General features: G+C 40.6%; 1 protein-coding gene across 1 annotated transcript in view; it reads left to right on the forward strand.

Moving 5' to 3' along the window:
- Positions 1 to 3,967: 3,967 nt before the first annotated feature.
- The window catches only part of LOC135766910 (cadherin-18), a 156,613-nt gene continuing 132,707 nt past the window's right edge, over positions 3,968 to 27,873 (forward strand). Inside the window, exon 1 of the mRNA XM_065276414.1 lies at positions 3,968 to 4,065. The gene's annotated coding sequence lies outside the window, so the exon portion shown is untranslated. The remainder of the gene's footprint in view (positions 4,066 to 27,873) is intronic.

Below are 27,873 nucleotides of genomic sequence, written 5' to 3' on the forward strand. Positions count from 1 at the left end.
TCAGGTCCAATTGTTATAAATACCAAAATCTTGTTTATTTATTCCATGTGTGCGCAAGGTTTTTTGATGACCCTATTTATAGCCTACATAGATAACAGCAGCAAAGAAAAACAGAAAAACAGCAAAGGAAATTACTTTTTCTTTTGGCAACACATGCACTCTCGCAGATTATGTCTCTCTTCTTCTGTAATCCACTGGTTGATCACATAAGGCATATTCTTCATAAACACATTTACACGTTTTCCTTTCCGTCACTTTTATCATCAGAGACTATTTCTGTGCTTCTGTAATATCCGATGGAGACATCTTGTTCTTCCAGTACTGAGAAAGATGGCTAGACTTCAATTTTAAAGCGCAATAATACATTTAAAAATGTCAAGCAGGTTCTAAATGTCAAGTCCCAAGTCTTATCATAATGAGACATAGGGTTTGAACTTTAATTGTGTTGTACAAGTTGTCTTACTTCAACAGAGCAAAGATGATTTTAGCATTTGACAGTTGTTATTCTGGGAAGGCCATGGGTAGCTGTTTTTTATTAACATCTTGTTGAATGATTCCTCTGCTAAGGTATCGATTAACTGTTGTGGAATTGATTTTGTTTGCAAGCACCAAGTTATAATAATAACCCCAAAAGATCTTTATTAACCCTTTAAAAAGCCCTGATATGTGCCATTTAGGTGCAAATATGTAGCCTATACATTTGGTAACAATGCACCTCTGAGGTACTAATATGCACTCTTTGGTACCAGTACAGTATGTACATCTGAGCTATCCTGTGCACAAACAAAAAAACAAATTTGCACTTTTTGTAAGGGTATTATGGAACATTTTTACCATTTATTTCTGATAGTGTGGGATTCAAACCCACAACCATAGCACTGCTAATGGAATGCTTCGCCAATTAACATGGAATACAAAGCAGGAATAAAAAGTTTGCTCTATGTATTAAAATAATTAGCATTCAAGCCCATATCTGTACATGCAGAAAATGTGTTTGCCACCTGATAACACAGCTGGTGTAATCAGAGTCACTTCTGGCATATAGTTAGTTTGTCTGGAGCTATACTATATAACAGTGCTGAATTTCTAGACATTATTCTTGCTTGCCAAATGTTTTCTCCTTAAGAAAAAAAGTATAGCCGCTTCAGCACTTTAAAGAGATGCACTTGTTTCTACATTTAAGTCAATGGCCATTGCACAGGCTTAAAAGAATTGGTTTCAATTCTATATACTACTAAATCCACATTAGGCATGTAAATGCTGACACTGCTTGGAACAAGAATGCAAAACCCTTCAGAGTGAGATGAACTTCTTTCTGTGGAGGAGTCTGTGTTTAGATCTTTGCTAATTGCTAACCTACACCAGAATACAAGAACAGCCATTTTATGCCTCTTTAATTAGCGCCTTTGTCTTACGCAGGCCACCCTACAATATTAATCCTGTTTTAGATATCAAAATGAATATTTAAACACTTTTAATCCATCTGTTTAACAGGAGTTCAGGTTAAGTTCCAGGTCTAGCTTCTGAAATGAGATAGGGATGGACCTAAATTCGTCAATCAAGCATTGAAATTGGGACAATCGCTGCAATCTTTTTCCTGGACCCGCCCACCCAGGGCTGGAGTGGGAAGCATTTGCAGCCCTTCCCTACGTTTCAGTTCTTTTTTTATGACCTTACATCGCTAACTTCCCTCAGTTTCGTTCACTCAGATGTAGTCATTGCTTAACTTGTACGAGTGCCCACTACTGCTGGAACACTTAAAGTGGGTTCAAATGGATTGCCCTAAAACCTTGATCACATGGAAAGTGGAGACCGCTCCCTCCATCATTTGAACTGTGCAAAGTGAGCTGCTGAAGTGATGTCACCATTGTGTTGCATTGTGGTATGAGCTGCCTGAAGTGTACATACTGTATGAAGTATACTCGCTCCCTCTGTCAAAATCAAGGGAGCGAGGGTCTGTCCACATAAACTTGCCTCGTCCACTTGACGAAGTGGAACGCACTTCAAAATGGTGACAGGGATTCCCCCGAGGGGAAGTGTTTAGGGACGTTTGCAAGTGCATGTCTAAAACTGGAGTGGAACACAGCCCTAGAGTTTAATGTTTTAGAGCGGCCCACTATAGTTCACGACTGACTATATTAAAAGAATATAATTAAATCCTCACTAGCCTATAAGTCTGTAATAGTGCACTGTTCTCTGCAGCCTTGCAATTCATTGTATTTTTCAAATATATATTTTCCAATTGATTGCAAATACAACAGTCTAAACAATTATTTTTGCCATAATCGTGCAGTCCTACTATAAGGTATTCTAATATTATTCAAGTAAACCGATTCAAATCTACTGAAAGGGAAAAAATGTGTTTGTCTTTTCACCTATATTTCTATTAGAAAAAAAAGATGGGTCTACCTGTTGAAAAGGTATATATATATATTATATCATATATATATATATATATATATATATATATATATATATATATATAATGATATAAAATACACAAGCAAAATGAATCAAGTTTTCAGGGGGAACAGATGGAAAAATACAAATCCATATCTAAATCTTTTAATAGTACTTAGATCATGTACCGTAAATTGCCAAACAATGTAAGGTAGGCCTACATTGTGTCAAAAAAGAACAAATGATTTGAGAAAACATCTATTCATATGAAACTTACTTTTTCCCAATAAACTGAGTTTTGAATCAAATAGATTTTTGTTACTCTTGCAAATCAATAATAATGATGATTCATTGTTACATTTATGACTTAGATTTTTTAAAGAATACGTTTTTTTTAGATCCTTTCCCTTTAGAGGCCATTCGTATCAAGTCGCAGGTTTATTTTAAATATAGATGCATGGCAAGCCCACTTAAATGTAGATTTAAGTGCGTCTTAATCAAAACTCATGTTCACAGGCAAGCGCTTTGAAAAGCAGAAAAAAGCAATGCTTCCTGCTTTTTCCATGCGTTTTCAGATGTTAATGAATGCAAGAACTCTTCCAATAAGTGGTCAGGACCCAATCAACCTGGGCATAAAGAGGTGGGGACATCTCCCACCCGCAAATTACGTAAGTGGGGATGGATAAAATTGTATGTGCTGGCAGCCTCGGGACAGCAAGTTTTAACCCAGTGACAAAACCCACCCTAAAAAACAGGCCAGCCCACCAGGAGTTGTCCAGATAAGCCAATCCGGGCCTGTGCCCACCCGTTATTCCTCGTCACTGGAAGTAAAGAGAGATCTTTTCGAGGAGGGAATGAGATTTGCATTTTTTATTAAAGATTATGAGGACACGTGAATTTAAAAACATAAATAAATAACTAAGATAACAGATAAGTAATTTGTAATTCTAATTAAAGTCATTTTTTATTTCATTGTGAATTTAAAGGAACAATATGTAGGATTTCACCATTAAAGGTCGCATTCTCAAAACAATAACAAAGGCGTAAGGAGGGTGGCACATTGGGAGATTTTTTTTTACCATCCAGAGATGTATGGAATTCGCTAATCATGTTCACAGATGAGGTTATGAATTATTTTTTTATTTCCTGTACGTTTGATAACATTATATTTTGTAATAGTAATGAATAAGCTGCATGGCACAACAGCTGCATGCTAGATACTGTATAACCATCACTTCTGCATAGTGGAAAACCAAGTGGATTTTACTTCATTAATAGCCGTCAAGAGACAAGCAATTATTTAAAATAGGAATTTCTCTGGATTTACAAATCCTTGGGAACTTGAGATAATGTAAGTACACAACTGGATGAAATATATCAGAGTGCAAGTGATTTTAGGATAAAATCTTACATATCGTGACTTTGAACAATGTTATGCCATCCTAAATTAGAGCTATGGTTGGTTAGGTAAAAAATAGGGCATGCTAATAACAATGAAAGGATGTTTTTCATAACAAGGCCTCCAATTCCCACACTATAGACACATTGTTTTTCACAAGCCCTATGAATTCTAAGGAAGCTGTAGTCTCTACTGATTCACATTTGCATTCATTACTCTAAATATGTCACTAAAAAGTTTCATCGGGAACCATCTAGGATCCAGAGGTAAGCCTTATCCACCCTTTCTCTTTTTTTCTCTTAGAGAAAAAGTCAGCCTAGTGTTTGCAGTATTTTGACATTATCTCAAGTCATGATGCCAGCATAATAACATATTTAAATATAACACTGTTAATAAATGGCATCTTTAACATGAGGCTATCAAAACGATGATACGCTCTAAATACACCAAAGTTGATTATGAGCTTTTTGACACATGTGTTTAATTTCTTCGGTAAGCTATCAACACTGCAGAAGGAGATTGCAGAAGCTGTAAGAAATTTTTATGCAATATGAATGATTTGAGATGACACCATCTCATGTGTGAATGCACATATTATAACACGTCAGGGTATTTATTTTTGAAAACTATAGGCTTGGTGGATGGGTGTTGATTGAGCACTCAAACCACTGTCACCTTCATCCATATCCATATATCCAAAGGAGTATACCTGTGAATAGCACATCAGGTGAGGCAGCCATCAAAATCTCCAACGTATTCTTAAAAAGTGAGTTTACCAACTGTTTTCTGGCTACATTATATCAGAAGAAATACTACAGTCTTTCCTAAGGCTGCCTGTTAGTTTTGAAAAGCACAGTGTTTTCTTTTACCTTTAGAAGTTGATGCGTCTTTGTTGAAAAGCTTTTCTGTCCTGCTGGCAAAGTGTTATTTCGCTTGATAACAAGAGGCAATAAAAAAGACCAGATAGGCGGCTTTATTTGAAGCCTCTGTTCTTTACTGAAATTAATATTGATTCTTGTATCATACTGCAACAGTTTCATTTAAGTGATGGAATAGTAATATTCCATCTCCACCTAGTTGCTTCCAAGCACTACGTGATTCATACTCTTTTAGCCCCAGTTACGGGAGTGACAGTACAAATGAATTTCTCAGTAATTGGATGGGCACACTTTAGTCTTCATGTGCACATTATGTTGACATAAAGGTACATGGATGTGTAATATGAATCTTTAATTTATTACTAACACAATATTTGAAGTATGTGATGCTGTGACATTCATCATAAAGTAAAGAACATAATGTTAAAATACAACCTTGATATCTTAAGGTCATGTCAAAGATTGAAATTAATGTGTAATCAATGATTGAAATCAATCTTTGATGTTTCTTATCTACCAGTTTAAATAGAAACATAGCTTTATAGAATTAATGTAAGCCTAAGTTTAAAACAATTTGTTACGTTTACCCCCAGAGGGCATCACCACTCCTGAAAAATAAAAGCCATGTCCAAGCAGCAAGTGCAATTCACCACTGTTTGGCATTTTTCATTTGTGTGATGTTGGGAGGGTAAAATGGACCAATGGATTACAAACATGGCAAAATTGGGTCATTTGGCTTTAACAGGGAGAATGTGGTTTTAGAAACTGGTCATGGAGCAATTTTTTATTTTTTTTGCAGTTGACTCTGCTCTTCTTTTTATAGAGAAGACTGCGTATGACACAAATGTCCACTTAGCTCAATTGGTAGAATTGCGTTAGCAATGTAAAGGTTGTGGTTTTGATTCCTAAGACACACATATACTGATAATATGTATAGATTATGTAAAAGAATCTGCCGAATGCATAAATGTATATATTGGGTTTTAACAATATAAAGGTACAGGGGGCAAATGTTGCATCCGCAGATCTTAAAAGGACTTTAAATGATAGCACTTGGCATATCAGTTATACTAACAGAAAAGTCACATTCATTTTTTACGTGTAAAAACAAAAATCATGTATTTTTTCTCAAAAGGTACATTAAGTTATTTCCACTCATTTTAATTCAATTCTATTTAATTTATATAGCAGATTTCACAATTGTTTATTTGTTCCAAAGCAGCTTTTACATGAATAAAAACAAGAGAAAACAGAAAAATCATCGGGCAACCAAGTAGCAAAGTACAGCATCTAAGATTAAACCGTACTCGTGAGTGAAGTAATAATGTAACTTATGTGTAACGTCGCAAAATGTAACGTAGTTCTAAGTTAAGCTAATGTCAGCTGACCCCCAAGGGGTTGGAAAAAACTCCCAGGAGAAAACCCCTCATAGGGAAAAAGTCCTTAGGAGAAAAAACCCTCGGGAGAGAGACAGACTTGGCTTATAGAGGATGTACTGTGTATTGAATATTATATTATACATATTTATAGGAATTAAAAGTTTTAATAATTTAAAGTTAAAGTAAGCAGTTGGTTGTGGCTTAGCAGATTTAGCCGATCCAGTAGAAAAAATACTTTATAGAGAATTAAAAATAATAATAATAATACAGGGAAGCGGTCGGTGGTCGTTGGTCAGACATTGGCTGGGCATCACAATGATGGGAAACCACTAGATCAATGATTTGAAGAGCTTTACAGCAGCAGGAACTAGGTCTGTTAGTCTCAGTGTCCTTGGGTTCGAGGGGGAGATAGAGAGAGAGAAACAAAATCCCATTAGCGTAGGGGCTGCTCACATGTAATGCCATACAGTATAATGGATGAATGTCTGTTCGGTTCTAGACAAGCCAACTATTGCGGCATAAGTATATTTACCAGACGAATTATGTGAATGCTTTGTTATAGCGATATGTTTTAGTTTAGACTTAAATTGATTGACTGTGTCTGGTTCTCTTACATTTTTACATTAATCATTCCAGAGCTTGGGGGCTAAGTAGGAAATGGATCCACAACCTTTTGATATTTTAGAGATAATTAAGTGACCAGAATTTTGTGTCCTCAATGTACATGATGGATTGTATGACAAAGATACAAAGGCGCTAGGCTATTTATGGCTTTAAATGTGATCAGCAATATTTTAAAATGTATTCAATACTTAACTGGTATCCAGTGTAAAAATGCCAGAATTGGACTAATGTAATCTTACTTTTTTAGATCGAGTAAGCATTCTTGCAATGGTGCTTTGAAGCATATGGCCAATTTTTAAGATATGTCCAAGGCAGAAGTATCTTTGTCTCATTGAAGTTTAGCATAAGGAAGTTATTTACAATCCAGTCACTGATGTCGTTAATATAGTCAGTTAGCTTAGAAAACTGGTGGGTTTCGCTAGGATGTGAAGAGATGTAAAGCTGTGTATCATCTGCATAGCAATGAAAACTGATGTTATGTTTCCTGATTATGTCTCTTAGAGGAAACATATATAACGAGAAAAGGATAGGGCCTAGAACCAATCCCTGTGGTACACCATATTTAACCTGAGAGTGACATGACTTTTCCTCATTTACATAAACAAAGTGATAGCGATCGGTTAAATATGATCTAAACCAGGCTAACGCCTGATCACTGATGTCAACATAGTTTCTAGTCTAGTTAGTGATATTGTGTGATCTATTGTGTCAAAGGCTGCACTAAGGTCTAGTAATATAAGAATTGAGATTTCACAACGATCGAATGTTGAGAGGAGGTCATTTGTAACTCTAAGCAATGCTGTCTCTGTGCTTTGGTGGGGCCTGAATCCTGATTGGAAACTTTTCATACATACAGTTTTTTAGTAAGAATGTGCATAGTGTGCTTGCCACTACTTTCTCTAATATTTTAGAAAGAAAAGGCCAAGGGAGATTTGAAATTGGTCTAAAATCGTTATCACACAGCAAAACACAATGTATACTAGTCTATGACTGACATAAGCATTACATTGTCCATATCTGCATAGTATGTAGTACATACTCTCTATACTGTATACAGCGCCCATAATCTATTACTGATTACACTGCTCATGCAAGGGTAATTACAATATCCTTAGAAGACAGAGGACTTTTGCTCTCCTCGTTTTACTTCCAGAATATGTCAGCATGTTTGCTTCACGCATGCAAACAGAGACAATAATGAAAGCAATATTTCAGCTCAAGAAAATACAAACTCATATTTTGCATTTGATTACATGACTGCATTAGCATACAGAGGAAGCTTGTGTGCTCTTGCTAGCACAAGAGAAGACAAATATATTTCTTAATAATAGCAAAGCTCCGAGTCATCCGTCCACTTCCCCAGGGAGTCTTTCTCATTTCACCGCAAGCTTTTTAATCACCCTTGTCCTCAAATCAAGTTCCTTTCCATCAATCTCATTGCTTCCATTACTCATTTCTGCTTTAGCCCTGCGTCAATTCGCCGTCCCCCTCACTCACTAAATTTATGGACCGTACAGAGGAGGAAGTCGACCCCACAAAGCTCTGGTGGCCATGACAACAGTAACCGGAGATGATAGAGTTTTCTTTGTCTGAAAGGTTAAGGTCAAGGTTCTCATTCTGATCCCGTGCTAGGAAAGTCAGTCATTGTCACGGTCGATATTCGCTAGATCCAGTATAAACGCACAATGGCAGTTGTAAATAGAGATGTCGCTATACATCCATCTCAGTGGCTTAGCGTCTCTTGTCAATCAGCCTGTCTCAGATATGAATGACCCAAAGAACTGTCCCCTTCAGATGAGGAAAAAAATCTTTTTATCTCTATTTAGCTTTTTTGTACCCTCTCAAATATCTGAATTCCCTTGATTTTTAGTTGCTGTCATAACATTTACTTCAAGACGTCAGACTCCTCTAGAAAACATAACAAGACACTCTGTCACTGTTAAAGGTCTTATATGCTGTGGAAGGAAACTTAGTTGAGTCAACAAACCAATTAAAATCCTTTTGCCATCACAGTGTTAGAGTTCTTATCTGCCTCTTTACACAATAGTGTCCTTGGAAAAAAATGTCTTACTATAGTGCTTGCCAATCTTTCATGCGTTTGACGTGTATAAATTGTAAATTGGATGCACTTCCTCTGATGTGACTGGAGCATTTGTGCTGTCATCATTAGTCCTCACATACTGTCACTCACCTTGATCTTAACCTGTATCCCCTGTCGTTTTAGGTTGCCTTTGGCACTTTGAGAAATGCACATTCATCTTCATTACACACAGTTTAAAAGCAGACTTATCACATTGCTGCTATTAGATGTGCATTTTGCATATATTCTGACATTTAAAGTTATAGGGCTCTATTTTAACGATCTGAAACGCAAGTGCGAAGCGCAACGCGCAAGTGAGTTTGTGGGCGGATCTTGGGCGCTGTTGCTATTTTCCCGGCGTGAGAAATAACTCTTGCGCCGGGCGCAAATCAATAAGGGGTTGGTCTGAAGTAGGTTCATTATTCATAGGTGTGGTTTGGGCGTAACGTCAAATAAACCAATCAGAACGCTAGCCAACATTCCCTTTAAACGCAAGGGCGCAAGTTCCATGGCGGGTTGCTATTATTATGACGGATTTACCAGGCGCACGCCAGGAGCGGTTCACAGCCGAGGAGACCGACGTCCTTGTACGGGGGAATCCCACGCTTGCCAGCATAAATCGGGCACGCCATGTAACGGGAGGTGGATCTGCCTCAGGACTTGACGCCAGCAGAGGACATCGCTGCGTCCACCCTCACCGCTGAAAGGGTTTGGGGGCTTTGAAATCGGACCCAAGAAATGCAAGCAAGGTCCAACCCCAAAGTACTCTTACAAATCAAGTTCATATACATTAAGGTTTCTTATGAAAACATTTTAACTATTATTTACATAAAATAAACGTAATACAGCCACACAACAAAGTTATGAAAATATTTTAATCGTTATTTGCATGAGAATAAATAAAAACTATCACCACAATGCTCACCACTATGATTCCCCTTATCTCGTGTATTAATATTTTTAAGTGTAACAATTTATGATTTGCAAAAATAACTGTTGCATCTGTGTAGATTAGATAAGCAAAGTGTATGCGCGTTGTGCACGCTATACATTATGGTCAAGCATGCGCCCTTAAAATAGCATAATGAACCACGCGCAACGCGCCACTGACTTTAGACTAGATTTTTTTTGGTTAGTAGCGCAATTGTTTTTTGAAACTGCAAAATAGCATAAGAGATGGTTTGCGCCGCAACACGCCTCCTTTTTGCGCTGAACCGCCCAGGGAGCGCAAGTTCATTCCCTAGTTTGCTGACGTGCATCTGTGGAGGGAAAAACCCCGCTGTGCGCCGGCGCAAAATACGAATGATACATGCGTCACTGACAAAGTCAATTGCGCTGGGTGCAAGATATGGCCCATAGTCTTGAAAAAATGTAGGTGTAAAGGACTTAAAGGGATAGTTCGGCCAAAAATGATATTAAACCCATGATTTACTCACCTCCAAGCTGTCCGAGATGCATATGTCCATCGTTTTTCAGACAAATACATTTTTAGTTATTTTAGAAAATGTTTTAGATCTTTCAGTTAATTAAATTACAGGGTCCACGTCCTTCAAGTCTAAAAAAAGTACGTCCATCCTTCACAAAATAAATCCAAACGGCTCCAGGATGATAAACAAAGGTCTTCTGAGGGTAATCCGCGCAGTGTTGTTGTAGAAATATCCATATTTAAAACTTTATAAACAAAAATAACTACCTTCCGGTAGCGCCGCCATCTTAGTAGCGTCGCATTCAAGATCAGAGCTTTACGCAGCTTATTGAGGTTACTCTGCTGCTGCTCTGTGCCCCTCCGAATTTGTCATACGTCACTAAGAAAAGTGCGTACACTACGCTAATACTCTCTCCTGAATACAGAGGAGTCTAAGATGGCAATGCTACCCAGGGCCGGATTATCCAATGGGCATTATGGGCACGTGCCCAGGGGCCCACGCGCAGTTCGGGCCCAAGCGACGGGAGAAAATAAAATGTAAAATTTAATTCTTAATTATTTTGATTAATTATTTAAGCACAAATAACCCCGCGCTTTCAAGCGGACTGTGGGTGGCAGTAGTCTTCATAGTTTAAGTTCAGAATGAGTGAGAAAAGCAGCAGTGCACAGTTGATTTATCAGACAGTCCATAACTTTTCTTCATCTATCCTGAATTTGTGAATGTCCTGTAAATGACGCGAAGCAGTGCTGCTCTGAGAGCCTGGTAAAGTAATAATTTGTATAAGAAATCATTTGTACTGCGTATGTGTCGAACGGAGCCGTCCGTGCTTGTCCGTGGTTGAGTATGCTTTGGAAGCTGCGCGGAAACGCGCGCGCGAGACAAAGACAGACGCAGAAAGTTTGTCGTATTTGCGACTGTGCGCAACACACATATTTCCTCCTCTGCATCTGTGCGCAACAGTGCAAACATCGCCAACAGACAGACAGGTAGGCATGAGCTCTTCACACAGGTCGTATTCCAGCTGTGTTTTTCTTGACTTGTGGGGAGGTCAGTGGAGATCAAATTACTTATCTACCAGTACCTCAGTATTACAGCTAATTATCCAAAAGACAATTTTTGTCTTGCTAACATGACTCATTTTTCTAAAGTGTAGATAAGCCAATAGTAACAGATGTTAGTTTAAAGTTCAATACGCTTAGGTTACTCACGTAACCCCGGTTCCCTGAAATAACGGGAACGAGCATTGCGTCAGTTTGCTGACGCTATGGGGGGGAAACTCCTGTTTACTCCGTGATTGAAGCCTATTGGTTAACGTCTGTAGAAAATACAGACCAATGACGTTTGAGCCCGCGCGGGGCGTGGCACACGTCCCTATATAAGCCGCTGAAATACGTCAAGAGCTCATTATTATTCGACTGAAGCGCGCAGCCGAATAACACTCGCTGCGTAGACGTTTGTAGCACGGCCAGCGACGCAATGCTCGTTCCCGTTATTTCAGGGAACCGGGGTTACGTGAGTAACCTAAGCGTTCCCTTTCAATACGGTTCACTTCGCATTGCGTCAGTTTGCTGACGCTATGGGGGAACGTAATCCCATCCCGCCGTGCATACACAACGGACTGAGGTGCCCTTACCGGAGAGACACTGCATGTGGCCCTAACCCAGCATATACATAGCTCTAGCGAGCGCAAGTGTAAGCACCATATATGAGACAGTAATACGCATACAGTGAAGTTTCTAAACGCACCATGATGCATATACAATAGAGCACGAGACGGCGGGTTCCCTGAGCGCGCCGCGAGCTGTGCATGATTTATTAATAGGTAGCCATGACGGTGAGCTAGCAACGCACCGTGAAGGCATACAGAAACGCAGTCGCGTGAATCATTAAGCCGATAAGACCTGTGCTTGTAAGGCAGGGACATCCAGGCTATAAAATCTGACAAACGTAGACGGCGAGGACCAGCCGGCCGCGTTACAAATGTCAACGATAGAAATCCCCGTAGACCAAGCCCAAGATGAAGCCATACCCCTCGTGGAGTGAGCTTTTAAACCAACTGGACAATGTTCATTCAGGGAGGCGTAAGCCAAAGCAATGGCTTCGACGATCCATTTAGATAGCCTCTGTTTAGTGAGCGGCATACCTAAGGAATGTTGTGCGAAGCTTACGAACAGCTGATCTGACTTGCGGTATGAGGCAGAACGGTCCGTGTATATTCTTAACGCTCTGACGGGGCAGAGCGTGTTCGGGGTTTGTTCGCCGTCCGCCGTCGGAAGGGCGAGAAGTGAAACCACCTGAACTCTAAATGGCGTGGTCAAAACTTTAGGAATGTATCCCGCTCTCGGTCTAAGGATCACTTTGCTATCGTTAGGACCGAATTCCAGACACGACGGGTCAATTGAAAACGCGTGTAAATCGCCCACTCGTTTAACCGATGCCAACGCTAGGAGGAGAGCGGTTTTAAACGAGAGAGCGCGCAGGTCAGCCTGCTCGAGGGGCTCGAAAGGGGGACCGCGCAGCGCTTTCAGGACCGTGGACAGATCCCAAGACGGGACCGTGTTAGGTCGCGGTGGGTGTAGTCTGCGAGCGCCTCTGAGGAATTTAATGATGAGATCATGTTTTCCCACGGTGCGACCGGCGATAAGGGCGTGATTCGCCGTTATCGCCGCCACATACACTTTAAGCGTCGAGGGCGCGCGACCGCTGTCCAGCATTTCCTGCAGAAAGGAGAGAATATGCTCCACTTCACAGGTGTTTGGGTTTAAGTTTTTCGTCGTGCACCAGTCAGAAAAAATAGACCACTTTTGAGCGTAAAGGCGCCTGGTAGATGGGGCCCTAGCTTCAGTTAGAGTATTTAACACTCGTCCTGAAAGGCGTGATGATTGCCGTTCAGAAACCAAACGTGTAGATTCCATAGCTCCGGCTGTGGATGCCATATCGTCCCTCTCGCCTGAGATAGGAGGTGTTTCCTCAGCGGTACTGGCCATGGTGCTGATGTTTTCAGCTGCCATAGGTCGGGGAGCCACGGTTGATTGTGCCAAAACGGGGCGACCAGAATTATCGCGCATTTCGTCTCTCTTATCCTCTGAAGGACCTGTGGTAACAGAGCCACCGGAAGAAAAGCATATAGAAGACACGCCGGCCATGTCTGCGACAGGGCATCGTGATGTCTCGAGAAGAAGATCGGGCAATGCGCGTTCTCGTCGGATGCAAACAGATCGATCTCCGCCCGGCCGAAGACGGTCCATATTCTCTCGACCGTCTGAGGATGCAGTCTCCATTCTCCCGGCGGCGGACCGTTGCGCGAGAGAATGTCTGCACCCGTATTGGCTACACCCGGTACGTGAGTCGCTTTTAACGAACGTACGTTCGCGTGAGCCCATAATAAAAGCCGTTTCGCCAGCCTGGATAGGGAGCGAGATCTCAGCCCTCCTTGGTGGTTTATGAACGAAACCACCGTCATACTGTCCGACCGCACTAGAACGTGTTGATGTTGGAGTTTCGGTCGAAAGTGTCGTAGCGCTAAGATAACCGCCCACATCTCGAGGTGGTTGATATGTAGCTGAGACAACTGGTTGTTCCACGCACCGAAGGCGAGTTCGCCGTCACAGTGAGCGCCCCAACCCGTCGCAGACGCATCCGTGGTCACCACTTTCCTCCTGCTCACGGAGCCGAGCTCCGTGCCCGAGAGGAAAAGGTGAGGGGATGTCCATATCGAAAGCGCTTTCACGCAGCTGTACGTGATTTTGTTTAATAAGCGGCCCGACAACCAAGCACGGGGCGGAACTTTCGCTTTCAACCAAAACTGAAGCGATCTCATGAACAGCATTCCCAACGGTATTAGTGGGGATGCTGCTGCCATCAGACCCAGCATTTTTTGGAATCGTTTGAGAGGGAGATGTGAACCCGCTTTGAACGATGCCGCCTCGCGTCTGACCGTGAGCGCGCGTTCCTGTGTAAGCCATGCCCGCATCTTTAATGAGTCGAGCGTCATGCCTAAGAACGCGATTCGCTGTGTGGGGGTGAGCAAACTCTTCTGGAGGTTGATTTTGAACCCTAAATTCTCCAAATGCTGGAGTACAACGGTCTTGTGCGCAGTAATTTCCCTCTCTGACTGTGCTAGAATAAGCCAATCGTCGAGGTAATTCAATATGCGGATGCCGCTCTGTCTGAGAGGGGCGAGAGCCGCATCCGCACATTTGGTAAATGTGCGTGGTGCCAGAGATAATCCGAAGGGCAGAACTTTGTACTGGTATGCTGTCCCGTCGAACGCGAATCTTAGGAACGGCCTGTGACGTGGCGCTATCGGAATGTGAAAGTAAGCGTCTTTCAGATCCACTGATATGAACCAATCGCCCGGTCGAATTTTGAACGGCCGTTTGGCAAGAGCGCGATTCAAAACGCGTAGATCCAATATCGGTCTGAGGCCGCCGTCTTTCTTTGGAACGAGAAAATAACGACTGTAAAAGCCTGATTCGCTTTGATCCGCCGGGACCGTCTCTATCGCGTCTTTTAGTAATAAAGAACGCACCTCTTCCCTGAGGATCTGCATACGATCGTCTGGGACAGTGGTGTAGAGAACGCCGCGAAACCGTGAATAACCGTGTTGGATTACGTTTAGCCGTGTGTGTGTGTGTACAGAGGAGGAAATTTGCTCTTTTTGTGAAAAGGTAAAAATTTGTGTTTCGCTGTTACAGCGAGGGTGTGTCCAGCGCCCGAGGGGACTGAAACACGCAGAACTTTCGAGGGCGGGCCGGCCGAAGCGGGACCAGAGCCTCTTTTCCTCCTCAGACTCTCTTCAGGGAGGCGGCGCCGGCGTCGGGTCCAGCGTGATCCGAGGACGGGGACCGCGGCGTCAAGGCGGGCCAGCTGGTCGTGCAGGATGTGGCGCTTGACCTCCGGTTCAGCTCTCTGCTGGGGCTGAGCTGGTGCTGGCTTAGGGCGTTGAGCTGGCGGCGGTTTTGGGCGACCGGTCTCAGACGCTGAGGCAGATCGTTTCGGTAGAAAATGCAGCATAGCCTGCGACGATTTCTGTGCCTCAGTGAAGCGCTGGGTGAACCCCTCCACAGCAGAGCCGAAGAGCCCTGACGGTGACACGGGCGAGTCAAGAAGGGCAACCCGATCCGTGTCCTTGATCTCCGTCAAGTTCAGCCACAGATGTCTCTCCAGAACAACCAGGCTGGCCATGGCTCTTCCTACAGCCTGAGTGGCGACTTTGGTGGCGCGAAGGGCCAGATCAGTCGCGCTGCGCAGGTCTTTAAAGGTCGACGGGTCCGGACCTGCCTCGTCCATGTCACGGAGGAGTTTTGCCTGGTATACCTGCAGCACCGCCATCGTATGGAGAGCGGATGCAGCGTGGCCGTCGGCGGCGTAGGATTTCGACGCCAGGGTTGATGTCAGGCGACAGGGCTTTGATGGATGGTTCATCTTCGCCCTCCATCCGCCGGCTGAAGACGGGCAGAGATGGGCGGCGACAGTTTCCTCAAGCGGCGGCATTTTGGAGTAGCCGTGTTCGTCGGCGCCGTCCACTACGGAGAGGACGTGGGAGACGGCGATCTGAGCTCGGGTAAAGTGGGGAGCACGCCAAGATTTGGTGAGCTCTTGGTGAACCTCAGGAAAAAACGGCGCCTGCCGTTGGCGGGATGATTGACGGCGCCCGGGCTGCAGAAACCACTCGTCCAACCGGCTGAGTTGAGGCTCTGACGACGGTGACCACTTGATATTGAGCTCCGCTGTAGCTTGCGTCAAGATGCGGATGAGCTCAGAGTCGTGAGGACGCGACTCGGTTGGTTCTTCAGCGGCGGCCGTGTGGGCGTCGTCATCCGAAGCCGCCCAATCCTCTAACTCCTCAGAGGATGACATCATTTCCAAGTTGTCACCGGACCCAAAGGAAACCATGCCGCTAGCACTCGGCAGGGGGCGTAGGTCCTCATGGGCGAAGGTGACAGGATGACGGCGGGGAGACAGAGCACGCGGGGGATGAGCCGGCGTGGACTCGGTCTCAGAGCGTCTTCCAGCTTCACGGCTCCGCTGCTGTTTAGGCGGGAGAGCACGGGAAGCCTTCCGTTTAAAGATCTCGAGGCGGGAGCGCAGCACCGCGATGGGAAAGAGCTCGCAGTGGGCGCAGCCCGCCTCGGTGAGTACGGCCTCGGCGTGGGCAGGACCCAGACAGATGACGCACTCCTTGTGGAAATCCTCCACAGGCAAAGGGGCTCGGCAGGAGCCGCAATGCCGAAGCGACATTATCTCAACGCGCTTCTGCTCTTTTAGATAACTCTTTTAGGCTCACCGGAAAGCGGCAGGGGAACACGCTGGTGTGTTGTAGTCCGCTGCAGTGCTTGGATCGACGGCGAGTAAGGGCTTCTTCTTCGGAGCAGCGAGAAGGTTCGCGCTGAAGGAGAAAAGTAATGAGCTCTTGACGTATTTCACCGGCTTATATAGGGACGTGTGCCACGCCCCGCGCGGGCTCAAACGTCATTGGTCTGTATTTTCTACAGACGTTAACCAATAGGCTTCAATCACGGAGTAATCAGGAGTTTCCCCCCCATAGCGTCAGCAAACTGACGCAATGCGAAGTGAACCGTATTGAAAGGGAACTTTTTGTAACAGTTTCAGTTGCTTTATTTTTTATTTTGTCAATCTATCTGTGGTGTTTTTTCCCACCTTTTTTGCAGCATTTTTCCTGTGAAATTAGCAATATAGCAGCAACCCTCCTTTTTTAGTTTAGTGTAAAGATGTGTTATTTTAACACCAAAAGAATTAAAAATATTTACTACCACGTGCAAAACCTCCAAGACATTGTGCCCAGGGGCCTCCGAATTCTTAATCCGGGCCTGGTGCTACCGGAAGGCAGTTATTTTCGTTAATAAAGTTTTAAAAATGGATATTTCTACAACAACACCACGCAGATTACCCTCAGAAGACCTTTGTTTATCATCCTGGAGCTTTTTGGATTTATTTTCTGAAGGATGGATGCACATTTTTGGACTTGAAGGGCGTGGACCCTGTAACTTTACATTTGATTAACTGAAAGATCTAAAACATTTTTTTAAAATATCGGAAACTGTGTTTGTCTGAAAAACGATGGACATATGCATCTCGGACAGCTTGGGGGTGAGTAAATCATGGGTTTAATATTATTTTTGGGCCGAACTATCCCTTTAATATCCTCAACTTTGCAGTAAATGCAGACAGCAGGGCCGGCCCTGGGCATAGGCGGAATAGGCAAATGCTAAGGGCGCCGCCGACCCCTTGGGGCGTCCGTGCGCCCAAATTATATATATTTTTTAATATGTGTATATAAACATTTTACTATAAATATTTAATTCTGCACAAGAAAACAGCAGTTATTAATGAATTATTAATAGCATAGTATCTCGGAAGATCGTGCTTGTTAAATAGCTCTATACTGCACTGAAGCAGCAGTTTAAAATATAAACCCAGAATTCAGCGAACGTCAAGACAAAGAAAACGGAAACAACAACCGAGATGCAGAATTTACATAATGTTACACAGACCATGTTTAAATTTCAATGTTTCTGGACAGAAATACCAACTTGTTCACTTTGTTTGGTATTAATAAGTGCTGGCCGCGGTGCTGAAGACGCGCTCGGGCGGAGTACTGGTGCACAGATATTACACATGCACAGATATTTACGTGCAAGCCATTGGAAACTATTATTCGTTATTATATAATTATTATTCGTTATTTTACTTTATAACTTTCAATTAAGAAGAGTGCATCAGTGCCTCCAGTACTCCGTCAGAGCGGGTCTTGTCTTGGTCTTCGGCACCGCGGGGAGCAGCCAGCACTCCAATGCGCAGCTTATTAATACCAAACAAAGTGAACAAGTTGGTATTTCTGTCCAGAAACATTGAAATTTAAACATGGTCCGTGTAACGTTATGTAAATCCCGCGTCTCGGTCTGATTGTTGTTTCCGCTTTCTTGTTCTTGACGTTCGCTAAATTCTGGGTTTGTATTTTAAACTGCGGCTTTAGTGCAGTATAGCCACAGTATGCGTGCGTGTGTGCGTGTTTGTTTGTTTCCAAAATATTTTCAAAATAAAGAAAAACAAGACAAAGCTGTGCAGTTTGTGTTTCTGTATAAGTTTATGAGCAAAATGATTGGAACACAATTGTGATTCTGTGATTCTAAAGGGCACCAGGTGAAATCTTGCCTAGGGCAGCAAATTGGCCAGGGCCGGCCCTGGCAGACAGTAAAGGATTATATTAATACTTGTAGCATAGTTCTGTAGAATCTGATCTGTCCATCCATTCTTCCATTCAATCATCTATCTGTAAATCCATCTATACTGTGTCATCTATCTGTCTGCTGTCTGTCATCCATTGCACCATCTATTCATCCATCTTATCCATCTACCTCTTTGTCTGTCTGTCTGTCTGTCTGTCTGTCTGTCTGTCTTTCCATTTATCCAACCACCCACCCATCCATCCATCATCTATCTTTTTGTTAGCCTATCTGCCTGTCCGTCCATTCATCAATTTGTTTGTCCGTCCGTTCTGTTTGTCTGTTGAACTATCCATCCATCTCATCTCATCTCATCTCATCCATCCATCCATCCACCTCATCTATCTACCTCTTTGTCTGTCCATCTGTCTGGTCGACCATCCATTCATATTTATCATTCATCCATCTTATGTTAGTCTATCTTTCCAACCATCTCTGTGTCTGTCTGTTTGTCTGTACATCCATCTATCCATCCATCATTTATCTCTTAGTTGGTTTATCTGTCTGTCTGCCTGCCCATACATCGATATGTGTGTTTGTCTGTTCTGTTTGTCTGTCTGTCTGTCTGTCCGTCAATCCATCCATCCACTCATCCAAACACCCATCCATCCATCTATCAATCAATCAATCAATCTCATCCATCTACCTATTTGTCTGTCTGTCTGTCTGTCCATCCATTAATTTGTTTGTCCATCTTTTCTCTTGTCTCTCTGTCTGTTTGTCTGTACATCCATCTATCCATCCATCATTTATCATTTATCTTTAAGTTGGTCTATCTGTCTGTCTGTGTGTCTGTCCATACCTCCATACGTGTTTCCGTCTGTTTTGTTTGTCTGTCTGTCTGCCCGTTCATCCATCCATCCAAACACTCATCCATCCATCTTATCGATCTACATATTTGTCTGTCTATCCATCCATCCAGGGCCGTGCACAGACCTTTTGAGGGGCATGTGCTGAAACTGAAAAAGGGCACCCCCTCCAAATAAATATCACTTAATAATCATCTTAATAGCTTTATATTTATTCGCTATCAATGATTGAAAAAAATCACTATTAATGAATGAAAAATGACATTTTATGATAGCTTGGCATTATACAGTGCAAACGATATCTGCCCTTTTAAGTTGGCTTTAACAATTTACATCCTGGGTGTTTGTCTGTATTAGGCCTATTTGTAGTCATGTGTTTGTGAAGTGCTCTTGTGAACTTGCTCTTATTTAATTGTAGAATATATAAATTTTAATTTTTTCCTCTGCTTACATAAAGTTACATTAAAATATGTTTGAAGAAAAAAAAGGTATTCTGTTTGTTTTATAAGCTCATTTTTATTATTTGGTTAACATATTTGTGTGATTGATATGTGATTGAGAAGAGGGGAAATAGGAGATTAAAGATCAAAATAGGAGATTATACTATACTATAGCCATACCATTAGCATATTCAACATGTATCTCTGCCTACCTGGCAAAAACTGTGCTGAGGACCAGGAACCTTGGTCTTTTGAAGGTGCAAATAACTGCATTACTAATAAATATACTAAATACTAAGTAGACTTAACTCTATGCAGTTGATTTCAGAATAAAAAGTTATGAACCAAATAATCATACAACAATCATACAACTCCCTTGACTAATTCAATGCATAAGATACATGCATATACAATAAATTATATCCAGATTGCATACTATAATGAGTGACAGGCAATATAATGTACATACTTGTATCCTTTACACGTTTTTCGTCTCTATCCAGTTTTCCCAACTGGGCATCTGATGTCTAAGACCTTTCTAATCTGATATGTTTTTGGTGTTAATGTAGGCTAGACATTTTAACGATTTTAACGATTGAGACGCGTCATGCAAAAAAAGCGGAGAAAACCCGACCGTGCATTCCGTATTGTTGTCACGGGTGCCCTTCACATGGGTGAACACTTGTTTAAAAACTGCTCGCGCTTTGTCAAAAACTCAATTTGGTCGCAGTTTGGAGCTCTTAGTGCCCCCTGATTGCCCACTCGACCAATCCCGTCTATGGATAATTCGGCTCTGCTCAAATTTATAAAACATGCGCCGTTATATACATACTAGTGTTTCTTTTCGTAATGAGACAGCATTGTACTCAAACAACAAGATACTTATTTACCGTTGCAAGACGTTCAGCTGCCTCTGACTGCTGTGGAACTTCAGCTCGCTGCACTCAGGGGGCGGAGTTAAGATGTTTGACAGACAGTTTGAGCGGATCCAAAAATATTTAGTTTTTTAATAATTTTACTTGATAAATATATTTGTAAAACACACAGACAGAGGTAAATGTTTAACAATAGCATTAATTTATATATATAAAATAATAATAAAACACCTCCAAAAAAGGGCACTTCGGAGTGTAAGGACAAAAAGGGCATGTGTTCTGCACAGGTTGAGCCCTATCTGTGCACGTGCCTGCATCCATCCATCATTCATCTATCTCATTTTTAGTCTATCTGTCTATCCATCTCTGTGTCTGTGTGTTTGTCTGTACATCCATCTATCCATCCATCATTTATCTCTTAGTTGGTCAATCTGTCTGTCTGTCCATACATCCATACGTGTGTCCATCTGTTTTGTCTGTATGTCTGTCTGTCCATCCGTCCGTCCATCCATCCATCTTATCCATCTACCTATTTGTCTGTCTATCCATCCATCCATCATTCATCTATCTCATTTTTAGTCTATCTATCCATCCATCTCTGTGTCTGTCTGTTTGTCTGTACATCCATCTATCCATCCATCATTTATCTCTTAGTTGGTCTATCTGCCTGTCTGTCCATACATCCATACGTGTGTCCGTCTGTTTTGTTTGTCTGTCTGTCTGTCCGTCCGTCCGTCCGTCCGTCCATCCAAACACCCATCCATCCATCCATCCATCATTCATCTATCTAATTTTTAGTCTAGCTGTCCATCCATCTCTGGGTCTGTCTGTTTGTCTGTCTGTACATCCATCTATCCATTCATAATCTATCTCTTAGTTGGTCTATCGGTCCATCCGTCCATACATCCTTATGTGTGTCCACCTGTTATGTCTGTCTATCCGTTCGTATGTCTGTCAGTCCGTTCATCCATATTTCCATCAATCTGTCCATCCATCCATCCATCCATCCATTCTTCAAACCACCCACCCCTCCATCCATCATCTACTGTATCTCTTTGTTAGTCTATTTGACCGTCCATCCATTTGTCAATATGTCCATCCATCCATCATTCCATCATTCTATCTATCCATGTTTCACAGGAACATATCGGATAGAGCTAATCTTTGGTCTCTCTCTCTCTCTCTCTCTCTCTCTCTCTCTCTCTCTCTCTTTCTCTCTCTTACTCTATCACACAGACATCTTCCACATTCTGTGCACACAGAGCAGGGCTCTCTCCACGCCTCTGCTCTGGAGCCTAAAATTGCTCATTCCCTGAGGCAGCCCCTGCAGACTAGTTCCTGCTGACTACTATTGAAGAGTACATGCTACACTTTTATTTACAATTTTCATGATACAGCACAACATATCAAGATTCTTCTATCAGGTGTAAAGCATAACCCAAGCAGTATGAAAGGATCCAGCGTAAAACTGCTTTATAATTAAGATCCATTTCCCCAGAGCAGCTCTGCTGTGATCTATTGGGTCACTAGAGTTTAGTCTGAGTTAACTGGCATGGTCACATATTGTTTGCCAGTAGCCTTGAGAATTGCTTGTTATGAGACTCACACATCCAGGTATTTTCTGAAAAACAGGTTGTGTTGATTCTGTCTTGGTTTACCGTCACCATCTGGATTAGCTGACAACCCCCTCAAACATTGTGCAAGGCTTCAGTATCACTTGTTGGTGCTAATTTATTTTGACCCAACAGCTCTCACAATGGGGTTTCATGGTACTGATTTACGAAAACAGATGCACTGTGCTGGTGTTAATGAGTGTCTCGCTGCCCTTACACACAGTATAACACAGCAAACAATCAGCTCAGTTAACCTCATTACAAGTCCGTGTCAAAACCTTGCAGTCATATGCCTGAATCAATTCAAAGGTCTATCTAAAATCAAATAATAGCAAAACTGTACATATTTCTCACAGAGTGATATTAGGATCCCTAATTGCCAAAGATTAATGAGCGATTCACATTCGCATTATACAACAAGCTATATGAATAGCACATGGTAGGAAGTCTTCTGAGTGTTCCTCTGCAATAGAAAAACATGCAAAGAGCTACTGTATTTCTTAGCTTAGAGGAAGAAACTCACATTAGGATATTTAGTTTATGTAACAACAATGATTAATAATTTATAATCTTCCGCAATTTACCAAGCTACAGTGATTTGTGTTTTTGGTAATGCTGCAATGCCCTAAAGAATTCACCTGTGAAATAAACAAACATGCAGATAAATAAATAAAAAATAGGGGAAAAAGAAAGTCTCCCCTGCTGAGCATGCTTGGCACATTGAAACTAATTTTCTGCAGTCTGCCTTTAGTAAATTCTCCCCTGATAATGACGAGACACCAAGGAGCGAAATGGTCAAATAAACAATTCTTTAATACACTAATTTCCTTAACGGTGCTTTTGTAAAGATACTTCACAAATGTGCTGTTGGAAGGGGGGTATCTATAATATATATATTGTCACCTACATTAAAGCTAATATACGTCTTTGGCTTTTTGCAACCCTGTATTGACTGTTCAACGAGATTTGCAGCTTGCATTTCGAAGGAAGGCTTTCTGCTTCCCACAGAGATGTTTGTGTTGTGTTTGCTTTCTTTATCGCAGACAAACTGGATAAGACTGAATATTTTTCAGATAAACTAAATTAAAATGTAGCAACTTATCAAGTAGGTTGTGTGCTGGGTAATAGAGTGTCTGTATGTACACAAGAAAAAGTTCAAGATACCTCTATCCCTTACAAAAAAGAAGTATACTTCAAGTTCATTTTATTAAGTATACTTAAGTAATGTTGGAGTATAGTTTTATGTATACTTTATGTAGTAAGTGTACTAAGGAGTATACTTGTAAGTGTACTGCTTGAATACCGCTTGGGACTAAATTGGCCCACTTTTAGTATATAAAAGTATACTACTAAGTGTACTATAAGTGTAAGAGTAGTCAACTTTAAGTGTACAACTATTGCAAAATTAGTTCTTCATTTGTACTGCAAGTGAACTCATGAGTATACTAATAGTTTTCTAGACTTATACTTCAAGTGTACATGCAAGTGTTCTGTTAGTGTACTCTTAGTAAACTAGCAGGTTACTAATTTTGTGCTGTAGGTATACTTCCAAGTGTTCTTTTAATATACTTTTAGTTAACTAGTAGTTTACTAGTCATATACTGAAAGTGTACATGCAAGTGTTCTGTTAGATTACTCTTAGTAAACTAGTAGGTTACTAATTTTGTGCTGCAGGTATACTTTCAAGTGTTCTTTTAATATACATTTAGTTAACAAGTAGTTTACTAGTCATATACTGAAAGTGCACATGCAAGTGTTCTATTCATGTACTCTTAGTAAACTAGTAGGTTACTTATTGTATACTGCTTGTGTAACAAAGCACTTTGACACTGAGGATCCATCTGCAGCTTTTTATTAAACACACTCATATTCCAACAGGCAAAGTCAAACAACAGCAAACACAGCAATGTAGGGCAGGCAAATCTCGTAGTCATGAAACAGGCAAAAGGGTCAGGGCAGGCAACAAACATACTCATAAACCGGGTAAAACTGATTAAGATCAATAAATACAGATAGATATGCAGGCAGGCAAACCGCTCAGCAATGACAGCTGGTACAAATCAAGACTTTGCACTGACTGAATGTTTCCAGAGAGTTTATATAGGCTGTCCAATGAGTTTCAGGTGGCAGAGTAATCAGTCCAGGTATGCGGGATTTTGGGAAATGGAGTCCAGAACAAAAGTTAATATTCAGGGGATTCAGCCATATATATAGATATATATACAACCTCAAATAAATAAAAATTGGGACACTGTAGAAATTGTGAGTGAAAAAGGAATGGAATAATTTACAAATCTCATAAACTTATATTTTATTCACAATAGAATATAGATAACATATCAAATGTTGAAAGTGAGAAATTTTGAAAAAATTTTTTTTTTTTTTTTTTCTTTGATTAGCTCACTGATAGCATACGAAAGATTTAGCTTCAAATTGAAAGTACAATTAAAATGTATATGTCAAGTATAAAAATTAATACACAGGAACTAGGGTTGTGCCGATAGACGATAGTATCGTGTATCGACGATCTTCAGACATATCGGCAATGGCAGGCTTTCATGGCGATAGTCATGACGATAGTTGGCGAATGGTTATTATTATTATTATTATCATCATAGTTTTATATTAACACCCACAATTCATGCTTTTCCTCACATGAGGGTTTGTGGGCTTCACTTAACGTGGAGAGCTTGTAAAGAGAGAATTCCTTCTTGCACGTACCTGCACTTAATGCGCGCGTCTTGGTCTCCTTCTTCAACTAAATCCAGCGCGCCCCGTCATTAGCAGCTGCCCTTCTCTCTGTCACACGTGCACGCACTCTCGCGTCTGTCCGAAGTCTAAACATAAACTAAAGTAGTAATCCTTATGTATTTGTTCAGTTTAATGCGTTTCATGCGAGCTGAGGCAAACTTTACTTTTTGTTTAAAATATGACCCGCTGCATATTAGTGCCTCTCTCTCACTCTCGCGTACGTGCTGAAAGCTGCGCTCTGTCCGAAGTCAGATCACTAGGTATTAATCCTGTTTATGATATGCATTTCAAGGAGTTGTAGCAACACGTCCCTCGTGTTTAATATATGATTGTGTTTAAGATATGATCGCGTTCCGCTGGACCGATGCGTTTAAAAAGGCACCTCATGAGAGCACCACTGCTTCACACGTGTAGTCTTCTGCAACAGCACTAAACCAATGCATTGAATTGTTTGTATGTGCGCGCACGTGTGTGTGTGTGTGTGTGTGTGTGTGTGTGTGTGTGTGTGTGTGTGCGCGCGCACGCAGATGCATGTTTTTACAGTTAAGTAATCATGATAGGGTTTTAATGACGCGCTCGCATTAATGGCATCAGGTTTAAGAAGGTTGCGGTCATGACGCTGTTGCTCTTGTTTTTTTTGTCCACCCATCAAGTGACTTGTTATGAGTAAAAAATTAACAAATAAAAAAATGAGTAAACGTCTGCCCCGCCCCCCGATAATATCGTGTATCGCCGATCTCACAGGCTGACGATAGGACGATCTGAAAATAGGGCATATCGCCCAACACTAACAGGAACATTGTATTGTACTTTAAGTGCAATATATATATATATATATATATATATATATATATATATATATATATATACATATATATATATGTATATATATATATATATATATATGTATATATATATATATATGTATATATATATATATATATATATATGTATATATATATATATATATATGTATATATATATATATGTATATATATATATATATATATATATATATGTATATATATATATATATATATATATATATGTATATATATATATATATATATATATATGTATGTATATATATATATATATATATATATATATATACATATATATATATTTATAGTATGATGTTACGTTCACTTAAAGTAAAGTTGAGTAGTAAACTACTAGTTAACTAAAAGTATAGTAAAAGAATACTTGCAAGTATACCTGCAGCACACAATAAGTAACTTACTAGCTTACTACGAGTACACTAACAGAACACTTGCGTGTACACTTTCAGTATGAGTACACTAGTTAACTAAAAGTATAGTAAAATAATACTTGCCAGTATACCTGCAGCACAAAATTAATAACCTACTAGTTTACTAACACTAAAGATTCTCCATAAAGATAATGTACATTTGTACACTACACATACTTTGAAAATGTACTTAAAATATACTGTTTCCAAAGGATGCTAAATAATGTATTTTATAAATACGCTGTCAGTGCATTATTATAATGATAACTTTAACAGATAAAGTATACGTAAAATAAACTTTAAAATAAGTTCAAATTAGTATACTTTAAAAATTGCACAGAACTTTAACTCCAAGTATATTTTTTTAAAGTATACTTTTAGAAAATATACTAAATTATAATTATTTTGAAATATGTTAAAAGTTTAATTGTAAGCAAATATGTTGTAAGCATACTTTCAATATATTCAAAGATGGTAGATTTCTTTCTAAGTATATTTGTAATGTACTATTGCAAAGTTAAATATACTTGAACTACAATAAAGTATATTTATTTTTCACAAGGGCTATTCATATGGCTTTGCAGCAGCTTAATTGGTGTAGCTTTCGTTGTTGCATTTTTACTTTATACTTTTAAGTATATGTCAGTTTACAAGTATATGCCAAATATACTTAGACATTTCTGTCAGTATAGGTCAAGTATACTTTGGTACAATTTAAGTATATTTCTTGGAAGTACCTAAAGTACATTTTAGAGAAGTACATAAAAAGTAAACTGAAAGTATACTTTCTTATTTTAAGTTTAAAAGAAGTATACCTATAGCACACTTGAATAAACTTCTTTTTCGTAAGGGATATTATAAAAAAACAAAGCGTCTATTATATTATTTTATGGCTGTTATAAAAACACAAATTTTTGAGCATGAATTGGATCTTAAAGGTGTCAGAATGAATAAACATTGTTGGTAAATCATATATATCTGTTGTCGTCAGAGGTTGTGCTGCCGCTCTGGATATGCTGATTTAACTGCAGACCGGAGATCTTCAAATAAGATTGCGAACTCCAAAATTGGGCAGTACCTCCAAAAGAGGGTTAGGCTATCCTGTCTATCTATTAATAGTAGAATCCCATGCTTCCTTTGGCAGCTCCTTGGAGTTTTCCGTCCCCATTTGGTAAGCTCCAGGCTGCAGTTGTACCCTTCTCTGAGTCAGTCGTCTGCTCTTGAATTGCTATGCAGAACCTGGATATCTTTAGTATGAAATGGCATTGAAATTGTCTCAAATTGGACAACATTTCTAATCAGCATGCATGGCTTTAAAGCAGAAGCTGATCAACACAAGTCTATAAAGCCACAACACACTACATCCAAGGTTAATTTCTTTATGTGTAAAACTTTTAAATGAGGTGAAGGCTACTGAAGAGTGCAAACTTAATGAGATATATTAGGCAATATAGAAGGAGCTCAGATGCAAAAGGCGCTAAACACCACATCCATCAAAAATAAGATAATGATATTAACCGAATGCTCTGGGCATGCACTATACATTCATCAAATACTATCACTTCAAATCTGATGAATTCTGGGCTCAGGCCATTCAGAAATACATAGAAATTTGTTGGCCAGAATCAATTAAGAGTCTGATAAAATGCCAATTTTAAAAAACCATGTCAGACGCACTTACTGAAGAATGTTTTGCA

Source organism: Paramisgurnus dabryanus, chromosome 6 (genome assembly GCF_030506205.2).
Source record: "Paramisgurnus dabryanus chromosome 6, PD_genome_1.1, whole genome shotgun sequence".
Classification (NCBI taxonomy): Eukaryota; Metazoa; Chordata; class Actinopteri; order Cypriniformes; family Cobitidae; genus Paramisgurnus; species Paramisgurnus dabryanus.